This window comes from Adiantum capillus-veneris, chromosome 15 (assembly GCF_014529385.1).
Source record: "Adiantum capillus-veneris isolate H3 chromosome 15, ASM1452938v2, whole genome shotgun sequence".
NCBI lineage: Eukaryota > Viridiplantae > Streptophyta > Polypodiopsida > Polypodiales > Pteridaceae > Adiantum > Adiantum capillus-veneris.
Window position 1 is genome coordinate 22,661,255 of NC_140945.1, and position 14,147 is coordinate 22,675,401.

At 40.4% G+C, this 14,147-nt stretch overlaps 1 pseudogene; it reads right to left on the reverse strand.

The window, feature by feature from the left end:
* Positions 1-5,225: 5,225 nt before the first annotated feature.
* Positions 5,226-11,728, reverse strand: LOC147440385 (uncharacterized; annotated as a pseudogene).
* Between the last annotated feature and the right edge of the window lie 2,419 nt (positions 11,729-14,147).

The window sequence follows — 14,147 nt, forward strand, 5'->3', positions numbered from 1 at the left end:
GCCATAAAGCTTACCCAGAACACATATGCATTGTGGGAAAGCTCCATGGATTTTTGTATTGCTAAGGGCTCGCCATTGTGTTGTTTATATGTCTACAAGGGGTTTTCAAGTCCTAAAATAGCACCATGGCAATCCGTTTGGCAATACGGCAAGCCATAGATCTTGCTTACAATGCATATGCATTGTGGACAAGCTTTACGGCTTGCCGTATTGCCAAACGGCTCGCCATTGTGTTGTCTATATGTCTGCGAGCAGTTTTTAGGCCATAAAATTGCTTTGCAACTCTAAAAACAACACAATGGTGAGCCGTTTGCCAAATTGGCAAAGCCATAGAGGTTACCCACCATCGCATATAGATTGTGGGCAAGTTGTATGGATTTTCGTTTTGCTAAATGCCTCACCATTGTGTTGGTTTTATGTTAGGTTAGGTTTGAGTTATATGTTAGGTGAGATTACAAGCTAGGTTAGAGCCGTCGACAGCATAATAGTCAAAAAATACAAACGGACTTCGAATATGACTCGTGTACGTATATACTTCTAAAAATGCAAACGTTAGGTTATAGGTTAGGTAGATGTTATAAGTTAGGTTACATTAAGTTAAGTTAGGTATAGATTTTATGTTAGGTTAGATTATAGGTTAGGCATAACGATTATAGGTTAGGATAAAGCTAGCATCAAATTAATAGTACAAGAAATGAAATCATACTTTGAAGATGACTCATGTACTTCTAAAAATGCAAATGGACTTTGGTTAGGTTAGGTTATAGGTTAGGTAGATGTTATAAGTTACGTTACATTAAGTTAGGTTAGATTATAGGTTAGGCATAATGATTATAGATTAGGTTAGAGCTAGCGTCAAATTAATAGTAGAAAAAATACAATCGGACTTCGAAGATGACTCATGTACTTCTAAAAATGCAAACAGACTTCGGTTAGGTTAGGTTTAGGTTATATTGTATAGGTTTTATGTTAGGTTAGATTATAGGTTACGCATAACGATTATAGGTTAGGTTAGAGCTAGTGTCAAATTAATAGTAGTAAAAACGCAATCGGACTTCGAAGATGACTTTGTACTTCTTAAAACACAAATGGACTTCGGTTAGGTTAGGTTATAGGTTAGGTAGATGTTATAAGTTAGGTGATATTAAGTTAAGTTACGTATAGGTTTTATGTTAGGTTAGATTATAGGTCAGGCATAACAATTATAGGTTAGGTTAGAGCTATCGTCAAATTAATAGTAGAAAAAACGCAATCGAACTTCGAATTAGATGACTCGTGTACTTCTAAAAAATGCAAACGGACTTCGGTTAGGTTAGGTTATAGGTTAGTTTAGGTTATAAGTTAGGTTACATTAAGTTAGGTTAGGGTTGTGTTATATGTTAGGTTAGAGCTAGCGTCAAATTAATAGTAGAAAAAGCACAATCGGATTTCAAAAATGCACAGAGACTTCAAGAACCTTAATATATAGTCATTGACCAATAAAGATGAGATTATTACCCTGTGGTCCTAATCTCCGTGCACCTCTAGACCGAGGTGTGCCGGGATCGGGCCTAGCTAGAGAATGTGAGGTTGTTAGAGCTAGCAAAAATAGTTGAAAAAGTGCAATTGGACTTCAAAAGTGCACACAGACTTTAACACTAGGTTGGTAATGGGACACTTTTATGTCCTGCTAAGTGACCATTTTCCTTGAATTATGTCAAGAGTTTCAAAATGGATTTTGAGGTGTTATCTATCTAGAAAGTTGTCTCATGAGCTCAAAAAAACTCGACATTTTTTTGGAATATCAATTCCATCTTTAACATTGTCCTTGCACAACATTTCACAACCTAAACTGTGTGGAAAAACGGGTCCAATTTTTGGCTTTTTTAAACTTTTTGCAACTATACCACTCTAGAATTCATGTTTGTGAGGTCTATAATGCTAGAGAACTATCTTTAGTAGTCCTCAACATGTCCTGATGCTTCTAGGGAGAAATAAATATTAAAATTGTAAGTTATGACCAAATTACAAAAATTGTCAAATCCTGGTTTTTAGTCAATTTTAGCTCTTCTATGATTTTTTTGGTGGATTTCATGATATCCAAATGCATTTTTTATTTTCTATGTCGCATATTGTAACATAAAGCTAATATTCCTTGAGTTTTGGGGCACCTAATACCCTATTTTGCATAGTACACAACGATGGTTGATTTTTTCAATTATAGAAGAAAACGAAACATTCTAGTATATCAAGTATAGCTTTTTTAATATTGTTAGTTTCTTGTGACAACTACATGAATTTTGTAGGTAGTAACCATATCTAGTCATAAGGATCAAATTTGACTAAATATTGAATAGTTTCTATGGGATTCTACAACTCAAAATGTTGAACGCAGTTTTTTCATGTTTGCTGTATTTAACACTTCATCTTTGTCCCCAAGATTCCCCTTTGTAAGAGATGTATTATTCTTTTGACATGCTCCATGGCTCCTTATGAACATAAAGGAAAACAGGGAACTAAGAAAACATGCATATATTATTTGTATAGAGCGTGGCTATAGAAACTTTGATGATATGTTTGCAGAATGGTAAAAATTCAACTTTTTTGTACCTATTTATTTTGGCAAAACAAAAAATGGTGAGTGAGAAGCAATCATATGTTCTGATCACCAACCCATTGAAGTTAAGTAGGGAATTTATCTCAAGTCCTACAAAAATCCCCAATCTTATTTTTATGCAACAAAATGTAAGAAATGACTGTTTTGATGAAAATGCACTGGTCCATCAACTTTGGAGGCTTGGTGTGACCAAAAGATGAGAAATTTTACAAGTTTCTTATTTTTTCCATGTGTAGTAGGACTTGAACTATAACCTCATGAGAGGATTTTACAAAATGAGTGGATCTACTATGGTTTTGGAGGTTTGTTTCAAAACCCTGAAAGGACACTTTTATGTCCTGTTAGGTTACCAACCTAGTGTTAAGAACTTTAATATATAGTCATTGATCAATAAAGACGAGATTATTACCCTGTGGTCCTAATCTCCGTGCATCTCTGGACCGAGGTGTGCGGGGATCGGGCCTGGCTAGAGAATCTGAGGTTGTTAAAGCTTGTCATGTATTTAGTAGTGTGTAGTTATAACAACTAGAGTGTTTTATTTATTTTTTGCATCATTGGCAGATAAAGTATGGACGATAGGATGGCATGTCCTTCTACGCATTGCAAGCATCAGATCTTTCAAAAACGAAAAATTTGCGACCAATACATACGCAATCACGGCCTCTTTTCGATAGAGCAAGTACAAGACCTACGTTATCGATCTCATGGTCTAGAGATTGAAGGTCAAAGTCTTCAAGTAGATATTGTTGCAACTTCATCCCAGAGAAGACGATTTTCAAACGAGCAACCATCGACTGAGTCCTCCCAACCAATACCTGAAGCGGCATTTCAAGAAGTAGAGATGGAGTAGATGTTGAACGCGTTCTTTGACATGGATTCCAACATAGAAGGTGACAACATTGAACGCAGTACTGTATACCAACCATCGACTAGATTTTCAAACAAGCAGCCATCGACTGAGTCCTCCCAACCAATACCTGAAGCGGCATTTCAAGAAGTAGAGATGGAGTAGATGTTGGACGCGTTCTTTGACATGGATTCCAACATAGAAGGCGACAACATTGAACGCAGTACTGTATACCAACATTAGCCATCCCGTTTATATCAATGGAATGATAGTAACGATGAAAAGGGCGAGATGATGCAAAGTATTGCACGCATGTCGCTCTACACTGGTGCAAAAATGTCAGTTCTCCGTACTGCATTGGCAATGCTTGTCTACGGGTGGTCCGACGCCTCAGTCACATGAGTTTTTTAGGTAAACATATTTATCCTAAGCATGGTAAAGTGCAAATTACAGCTCATATAAAGTGATTAAAGAGTTGAATTGTTCATGTAACGTCAGGTTGTTGAATGAGAAAATTTTGCCAGAAGGGAATCACATGGTCACTACCTGTCCAACTGCTAAAATGCTTCTTACTAATATGGGGTTGGATTATCAAAAAATACATGCATGTCCTAATGATTGTATACTTTTTTGCAATGACTATGCAAACCTGGAACAGTGTCCCAATTGTGGATCAAACACGTACAGGGAGGACACACAAGGGAAATTTATCCCTGTGAAGGTGCTTCGACACTTTCCTATCATTCCAAGAATAAAGAGCATGTTCAGGTGCAAGTCTATAGACGCTTTGATGACATGGCACTCAAATACTAGATCGAGAGATGATGTTATGCGGGTACCTGCTGACTCTCGTGCATGGAAGCACATAGAGGAAAGTTGGCCTACATTTAAGAACGAGCCTCGATGTATCTGCTTTGGTTTGGCAATGGACAGAGTAAACCCATTCTAATTAAAGAGTTCGTCATCGAGGACGTGGCCTATTTGTCTGGTTAAGTATAATCTTCCATTATGGCTCGCTATCAAGAAGGGCCATCTGTTGTTGCCATTGATCGTCCCCATTGATCGTCCCAAGAAAGTACAAAGCAAAAGAACATGCACGTCTATCTGGCACCACTTATAGAAGAGCTCCAAATCTTGTGGATAGGAATCGATGTGCACTACAAGAGGTTGTGTGCTCTTGTGATGCTTTTAGTGACGAAAATACATTGGGTTTTTATAACCCCCGGCGTCGCTAAGAGCGTAAATACAGGGACGTCTCTATAAGCGTCACTATGACAGTTGCTATTTGCGTCGCTATAAACGTCGCTATATAGCGACACCTATAGCGATGATTATAGTGACACTGCAGACCTTATATAGCGACGTTCATAGCGGCGTCCGAGATGAAAATTTTTTGGTGGTAGGGCATTCCACCCATCAACCATATTGAATGTTTCATTAATTAATTCACCTTTGGAAAAAAGTGCAAAGGTAGATATAGACCCAAAATAGTCACCCACAAGACAATATAACCATCAACTCCATCATCCATCGTATGTATTGTTTGCAAAATAAAGATACAAAACTGACAAGCATGAATTGATGAAAGTAAATCAATGATAATTGTACATATAGGTAAAATCACTTGATTGTTAAACTTTGCAAATGCAATAGTTACAAACCATTGTCATTATTTAAAAAATATACATGGTTTTCAAAAAGACGTATAAAAGACGTCTCATGATACATAAGCTATGAAAAAAAGAAACTAATGCTATCTAGCTATGGATAAACTGACGTCGTCTAATCAGACGTCTCATCGCGTCCAAGCGGCGTATCTGTCGGATTCTGCAAAAAAAACAATAAGATAGCTTTTTGTAAGTATAAACATATAGCAACGTTTATAAAATAATACAACAAATAGAAAAGAATAAACCCTAATACTAACCATGCGGCCGGGAGAACTTGGAATGTCCATAAGGGCGTTTAAGCCCTTCCTGCCTGTGTACTCACGCTCATACGGTGTGGGATCACGTCCTGTCATCAACCACTGTCAAAACATACAAAGAATCCATTATGTTAGAATTTAAAAAACCATAAACCCTAAACTATCAAACATAGAGAGCAATGCAAAAACACTTACAAAATCGGCCTCAAATGATGCCCACCCACCGCTCCCCAAGTGGTGCGAGCTCCCTATCTCTACTCGCGCTCTGGTTGCCTCCTTTTGTTGCTTCCACTTCTCAGGATTCTCGTGTGCCGCTTTCTTTGCATTCCTCCAATCTTCTTTGGCAGCCAATCTGGTCTGTTCCACCCATGCTTGATTGCTTTTTGCACTTTGGAATGCTTGTGCTTGTAGTATTCGCGCATTCAAACCTTCGTCACGTCTTCATTGAAGTGGTCATCCCGTGTTGGAACAGGAAACTCGTCATGAAGCATGCTGATGACTCTGTCTTTTAAATCATTTGGTACTTCACTCTAGGTGTTTAGTATGTATTGTCTAAACACCTGAGAGCAAAGACAACACATGCACGAAATCACCTTCTTGCCTTCACCATCCAAGATGATGCCGCCGCTGAAGTTGACGGAGTAAGGCAATCCCTCTTGCCGTTGACGCGCGAACTTGGGTGTCTCGATAGGGGTCTCTAGCGACATGTCAATGGGGGTACGGATGTCAGGTGTCTCCACTGGAGTTTGAGCTCCGAAGCGAGGAGTGTCCACTGGAGTGACTCCTGCAGGAGTAGCTAGTGGTGTGTAAATGCGGGGAACCATAGTCAGCAGTACAAATCCTCGTGTTGATGGCAATGTCGTGGCTAGTATCAGGGCGGAAAAAGAAGGGGAGGGTAAAGAGCCTCTTCGAACACGAGGCGGTGTCGAAGCATCGGCGGTGGCATCCCCACAACAACCGCCACCCCACCACTAGAGCGCCGGCGCCTAGACGAGTGTGAAGATCGTCTCGTCGACACCGAAGCTTCAGAGCGTGCTGAATGATCCGAAACAGAGGGAGATGGCAATGGAGTAGGAACCCACGATGGTGCACCAGAGCGATGACGCTCCACGTACAATTGTCTCTACTGGGGTGACAAAGAAGAAAGAAACTCATCATCATCCATACCTGCATTAAACACATGAACATTTAAACTTAATATTGAATGAATGGAGTAGAAAACATGGACAAGTAGATAGATAGATAGATAGATAGAGATAGAGATAGATAGAGAGAGAGAGAGAGAGAGAGAGAGAGAGAGGAGGAGGTGCTCGTTGTCCTTGCTTATGAGAACATACCTTGAGCATACGTACTTGGAGTGGACGCAAAGACCATTAAATACAATGATGCAATGACGCAATGTTGCAATGATGTGTTCTTCTTCTATTCAACTTAAGTGATGGAAGAGGCAAGTCGATAACTCAAAATTTTCAATCGAAAGAGAGAGAGAGAGAGAGAGAGAGAGAGAGAGAGAGAGAGAGAGAGAGAAAGAGAGAGAGAGAGTGCACGCAATCAAATCTTGCAGTCAAAAAACCAGGTGGTGGAGCTGCATGTGGCCGTGGATTGCCCAAGATGTGAGCACAAAATCAAAAGAGCGTTATACAACATGGAAGGTACTTAGAGAGCCAGAATTTTTACAAAACGTAGCAAAATTGTTCAAATACAATATTTATGTCTTTAAGAGATCTCTCTCTCATCCTCGCACAGCTCAGCATAACTTACTATATCTATATAGAGCTCTCCGTTTAAACAGATGTCCTCCGTTTCATTTTGTAGATCCTCTGCACGCACCCCATAGAGAGTAGCAGCTTGATGTTCGTCCGGCTCCACCTCAATGGCTTCTGACTGAGCATCTTCTCCAATCTCCTCCATTGAAGCCACTGTGATTGGCACATGGTAGCCTTCATACGTCCGTGCACTATGAGGGGCTACCTCTATGACGTACCACCAGTTTGATGTAGACTTTGTAGGATGAAATATCACCTGCCAGAGCCACATAACTTACGTGAGAGCTTCGAAGCACATAAATTCTAAAATGAGATGTTAACTATTTACATACTTACTTGTTCACAATGCTCGGGTAGTACGAAAGTGTCTCTTAGGTCAGTCCATTTCTTAGTTGAATCCACCTCAAGAAAACTAGACTCTCCTCGCACAGTAGCGTTGTGACCCTCCATGTTTATCTTGAACCATTGCACGTCGAACAAGTCCACAAAAACTCCTTTATAATTGATCCTCAAAATATCTTGTAGTGTGCCGAAACAAGTGAGTTACTCCACCACAGGATCTGCATCAAAGGACCGTCATCGACTAGACTGTTCAAATTTTTCCATGATTCCACAATCTTGAGTAAAATGCTTTTTGTCGATCCGTTCTACCCTAAAATGTCCACCTTTACACCATGCTGCTGTGTATGACTTATACTATAACCAATAAAGATTATGAGTGGCCTTTCAAACATCTAAAAAGTCACTAGTCGTACATTGCAAACTTACCTTGGTCGCGCAACCCCGAGAGTACTCCCACTCTTCCTCAGTCACTTCTTCACCGCACTGTTGTGCACTTTTCAATCGGTTGTGCAACCATCTTAAGCTCATGAATGTTGGTAGGCTCTCTAGACCCATTGGATAGTGCATCGGTGGTCGTCTTCCCCATCTCCACTCGATTCGTGCCCTTCGTCGCTCTTGCTTTGCATCCTCATATTGTGAAATCCACTTTTGCATCACTGGATTGTGAAGCATGCAAAATCGGTTGATTTTAGCCTCTAGATCTTCCGTCATCTTCTTCTCAACACCGAGATTGCACATGACAATCCCATATATGCGCTCATCATCTATGGTTCACCATAGCGTATCATGGGCTTTATCAAATCCATCTACCCACTCTCCAATGTACACTAGGGACTCTGATACCAGTCAACCTTATGCCATGCTACCCTCTAGACGTGCCTTTTGACGCACATATCCCTTCAGTGTTTTCAAGAAACGTTCTAAAAGGAACATCCATCTGGAATTTAATGTGCCAGCTATTTCCACCTCATCAACTATGTGAACAAGAAGATGCACTTGAATGGTTAGCATGGTAGTAGGAAAATGTTTCTCAAACATGCACACAACCTCCGCAGCGTTTAGTTTGGCGAATGGTATGGAGTCTACATTGATCTCCTTTTGTGAGATCCATTGCACCAACTTTGCAAGTTTGTAGATTATGTTACGGACGTCAAGAGACAAACATCCCTCAATGGCAATCGGTAAAATAAACTGCAAAACACGTGCAACAATGATATTAAAGTCCACACACAAATTTGTTACACAACTCCCACTATGATATATTCCACTATGAACATACCTGACACATTTTATGCCAGTCGTGTGACTTCAAACTGGTAAGCTTTCCTTCTTTAGTAAAACACGTTCGGAGCGAGTGCATTACGCCAGTGGGGGTCCGCAGAGATCGAATGGTCTCTTTTACTTTGCGTTCTTGGGCTCCTGTGAAAATCCATGGTGATTTAGGGAGTTTTATCGATCCATTGGACACTGTTTGCGGCCAATATTGCTTCATACGATCCACATTTCTAAGGTCAACCGTGGCTCCCAAAGTATCTTTCTTGCCGGCTAGATGATCCCATAGAAGATTACCCACATTCTTGAATATGTGCATTGGATCGAGCAAGTGATTGATCATGAGTTGGGGCCACTATGGTAACTCGTACCATAGAGATAGTCTCTTCATCCCTGGGGACAATCCGTCATCACACATCTCCTTCTGCTGTTACCATGCTTGTGAAGACATCCTCAGTGGCTCTCTTCCCAAAAAGCCATCACGTAACACACGATTCTCTGGAAGATATGCTTGATGACCTTCTTTCTTTTTCAATGAGGGCACCCTACGTGCATTCAGTCTAGGTCCACATGTTACACATGCTCTGTATCCGCTTGTTTGAAGTCCTGCATGTATACACATGATAATAGATCAGCTTGAGAAAAACCAAGATTTACAGTGTCTGAGTGAGGCGTGCAAGTAGATCACTTGGGAATTCTGTTAGTCCGGGATAGTCATGCATGGTCCACATTAGAATGCCTCTGATCAAAGCATTCCATCGACCTGTGTGTCGGCTCATATCCACCACTTCTATGCCAATCCACAATGTTTGTAGCTCTTCCAATAGTGGACAAAGATACACATCCATATTCTTCACTTTATATTACCCCAGCACAATCAAGATTAGCCATAGGCGCCCCTTCTTTGTAGTCAACCACGGGGGAATGTTGTAGTTGACGATGACAACGGGCCATACACTGTAAGATGTTGATCTTTGACCAAATGGATTTACGCCATCCATAGCGAGGCCGAAGCGTAAATTTTGAGCTTCCGTGACAAAATCCGACTATGTTCCATCCATATGTTTCCAGGCTGCGCAATCTGCAGGAATCCGTAGCACACCATCCAAAGATTTATTCTCCTCATGCCATGATGCTACGGCGGCTGTGGACTTACATTCGAAGAAACGGTTGATGCGAGGAAGTAGAGGAAAATGTCGCAAAACCTTTTGTGGAATTTTTGTTTCATGGAGATCTACTCTATATCTCTCGGAATCACATTTCGGAGACTTATCCATGTCTATGTATTCCCCTATGAAAAGAATGCAGCCATTAGGACAAGCGTGGATCGAATGGTAATCCATCCCCAAGTTTCGCAAAATCTTTCTTGCTTCCTCTCAAGAATCTGGAATCAAATTATTGGCTGGTAGTATTGTGCTCTTTGAGCAATCTACACAACATAAAAATACAGTACAATTGTGTAAAAATCTATCAGATCATTATACATTTAGAGTTTTCTTAAAGTAAACTAATTGTAATAGATCACCTGAAAAGCGCTATGACGCTAATGTCACTCCATCCAAACTTTGCTTGCATGTTGAGAAGAACGAGGAGCGCTTTCAATATAGACACACATGCTCCATTATACAATGGTGTATCGGCTTCACTTTTCATATGATCATAGATAAGCCTTTCTGAATCCATGATCATCTCGATCATTTCATCAATCTCGGGCTCAAACATTGCCTCGTTGGGAATGTGGTCTGCATGATCATCCCTCGAGCTGTCAGAGGCTACATCTTGTGGCCTCACATATGCTGCTTGACCAAAGCGCCTACGAACACGTGTATTGGGTTGCAAGATTGCTGCCTGTTGGCCAGTATCAGAGTCCAAAAAGCTATAATTGGCAACAACTCGATCTATAATAGATGGATCGAACTCGTCAAATTTGTGAACGTGCCATAAAGAAATGCATCTTGTCCATCGCACATCATGCTTGCAATGATTACAAGGACATAAGATCCTCGTTGAGAGATAGGTGTTTTGGTTGGACGGCCCCACATCCTCGTCACTACTCATAATGAGGGTAAAAATCTTATAACCTGGACAAAAAATTTAATCTTCTTTTGGCATTCTTCATCTTATCTCTCTCTCTCTCTCTCTCTCTCTCTCTCTTTGTTCACACTGTAAACTACCTCACATTCTCTAGTCATGTCCAATCCCCACACACCTCGGTCTAGAGGTGCACAGAGATCAAAACCACCTGGTTATAATCTCCTCTTTATTGGTCAATGCCTATATTTGTGGGTACAAGAAATCTACACACCCACGTCTACATGATATTGCATGTAGTGGACAAAACCCCTTTGCCTCTTCTCTAGCTGTAGCATTTCACAGCATCTTAAAAGCCAAAGTTTTGAGAGCATGGCTCAGAAGATCTTTTCAAGTACTACCTTATGGAAGTTTTTGGCCTTAAAAACTAGTTTGAGATTTGTCCATATGGCCAAATCTTCAAGACATTGGTGATTCCCAAATTGGCTCTAAAGTCTCAAACTCTCTAATATGGTGTTAGTAGATCTTTTCACCGTTCGTCTAACTCTAACTTTTTTATCGTAATCTCGAAGTTAGAATCTAATATAAAAATTCAATCCAAAATCTTATCTTAAATCTAATCTAATTGAACATGTGGTGATTCGCTCCATTGAAGGGTCAAAGACATACGGAACTCTTCTTCTCAGCTTTTTGAGCTGCAATGCGAGATCTAGAGTGCTCCTCCTCTGACAATCTGCAAGCTTTCTCCAGTTTGCCCATCAGGGAGGTGGTCTCTCTCAATAGAATTAATATGAAAACAAAGAGATCAGCGCTTGAAAAAATGGCACTTTCGAAAGCTATGTAGCTGCGCAGTAGTTTTTGCGTGGACCCGCTTGCTTGCTTGCACGTCTCTTGGAACTTCTGCGAAGCCGTCTGACTCTCCTTAGAGATTGAGAGCAGCTCTCCATGAGTGACCTCTTCTTGTCACATGCTGCTTTGACTTCTCTTTTGCACCCTGCTTGCTAATATTTCATTCTTTGCCTTTAGGTGACCCTGATGCAGTGTTTGAGTCACTCCTAAGCATCTCCGACACAGTGACCGAGACACCGGCCACTCTCAAACGCGTAGGCAGTATAATCCTTCAGTGTACTCAAAATAAACCTAAATCTAATCTAATCTAGCTTAAATAAACCTAAATCTAATCTAATGTAAATCTAAATCTAACCTTATTTTAAATGATAAAAAGAAGAAAATGGTATAACCTTTCTATCACCCAAGTGTAGTAGATTGGTTATGCCATTTCCCTCTTCAATAACAGGTAAATAACGTAAATAAACCTAAATCTAATCTAATATAACGTAAATCTAAATCTAACGTAAATAAACCTAAATCTAATCAAACATAAATCTAACTAAAAATAAACCTAAATCTAATCTAATTTAACTTAAATATTCCTAAATCTAATTTAACGTAAGTCTACATCTAACCTAGTCTTTAACGTCTTTTGGGATAGTTTCCTACGACGTTAAAAATCTCTTCTTCTTGTGTGTGTGTGTGTGTGTTTGTGTGCCAATAGAAAGAGAAAAATGGTATAACCTTTCTATCACCCAAGCGTGGTAGATTGGTTATGCCATTTCCCTCTTGAATAACAGGTCTTGAGTTCAACTCCTCGTCGGCTAGATCTTTAGGTCTCTTTAATTAGTTTCCTATGACGTTAAATTAAACTCTCTTCTTTTCGGGTGTGTGTCTGTGGGTGTGTGTGCACGCCAATAAAAAAAGGAGAAAAATGGTATAACTTTTCTATCACCAAAGTGTGATAGATTGGTTATGCCATTTCTCTCATGAATAATAGGTCTTAAGTTCAACTCCTATCGACTAGATCTTTAAGGTCTCTTGGGATAGTTTCCTACGATGTTAAGACTCTCTTCTTCTTCTTCTTTTCTCTCTCTCTCTCTCTCTCTTCCTCTCTCAATGTGTGTGTGCATTCTTTGTTTATGCATGTGTGTGTGCGTTTTTGGTTTATGAATGCTCTCTCTCTCTTTTCCTCTCTCAATGTGTACGTGCATTTTTTGTTTATGCATGTGTGTGTGCGTTTTTTGTTTATGCTTGTGCTCTCTCTCTCCCTCTCTCTCTCTCTCTCTCTCTCTCTCTATCTCTCTCTCTCTCTCTCTCTCTCTCTCTCAAAAACACAATGTGTGTGTGTGTGTGAGAGAGAGAGAGAGAGAGGGAGAGAGAAAGAGGGGAAGGGAACATGAGAGTGAGAAGAGGGAAGGAGCATAGCTGGCTCTCCTTCCTCTCCTCATGTGTGTGTGTGTGTGTGTGTGTGAAGAAGAAAGAGAGAGAGAGGGAGAGCGCACGTTACCTTGCTTGCTTGAGTGTGCGCCGAAAACTCAGATCTGAGATCCGAGTTTTCGAATGCTCTCGGTTATTTTATTAAGCCCTGACAGCGTCGCTATAGGCATCGCTATGAGCGTCACTAAGTTACTTGTAATTTAGCGACGCCCATAGCGACGCTTATAGCAACGCCGTGGTTTTTCACATTTGATCGTCGCACTCCGAGCGTCGCTACTATTAAGTACCTCTTGTAGTGGTGGTTGATATGTCCCAACCAATCGAACGATGGAATGTACATGTGCAAGGCATTCTCATGTGGACCATGTACCATTGGTTAGAGGCCAGAGACACGTTCAATGACGGCGATCCCAAGCTGACATCGTTGGACGCAGAGGAGTGGATTGGGATTGCACGAGAGACATAAGACAATCCCAATAGATTTCAGTAGTAGAGAGATGCAGCCGGAGCACGTTTGGAGTCTATTGGAGCGTCACATATTGGGAGTGGAGGCTATGATACGCTTCAACTTGAGTTTGTAAGTATTATACGTATGCTTTAAATTATTGATAGTATATATGTTATTTGAAGATTTGTCTAATGATTAAACCATAATTTTGCAAGAAGTTGTCGTGAAGCCCCGTCTGTAACAAGACTTGATTTCGAGGTGTTTTAGTAATAAATTTTGTTTTCTAGGAAGTTTTTGTCATTTTAAAGTTAGTCCACTGTGTAGAAGGATGTGTGGATTGTTTTCGTCCGATAAAATTTTTGATCCGGAAGGCACTTTCTGGGGCATTTTTGAAGGCGTTAACGTGGGATTTTGAAAAAGTGACGTATGAAGCGATTGAAGCCTGCGTTATAAGGAACAACTTTGGTTCTTTGAGTCTTTAGAGATTTTGATGTTTTGATGCTCGTTGAAGGCCAAAGATTAAGAAAAAAGTTGGATTTGCTGTTTTTGCATCGTTTTTATAGAAAATGCTGTTTTGCAGGTTGATTTTCAGCAAATCGGAGCAGGCTATGGAAATTTTCCATCACATAGCCGTCGAAGAGCGCAGC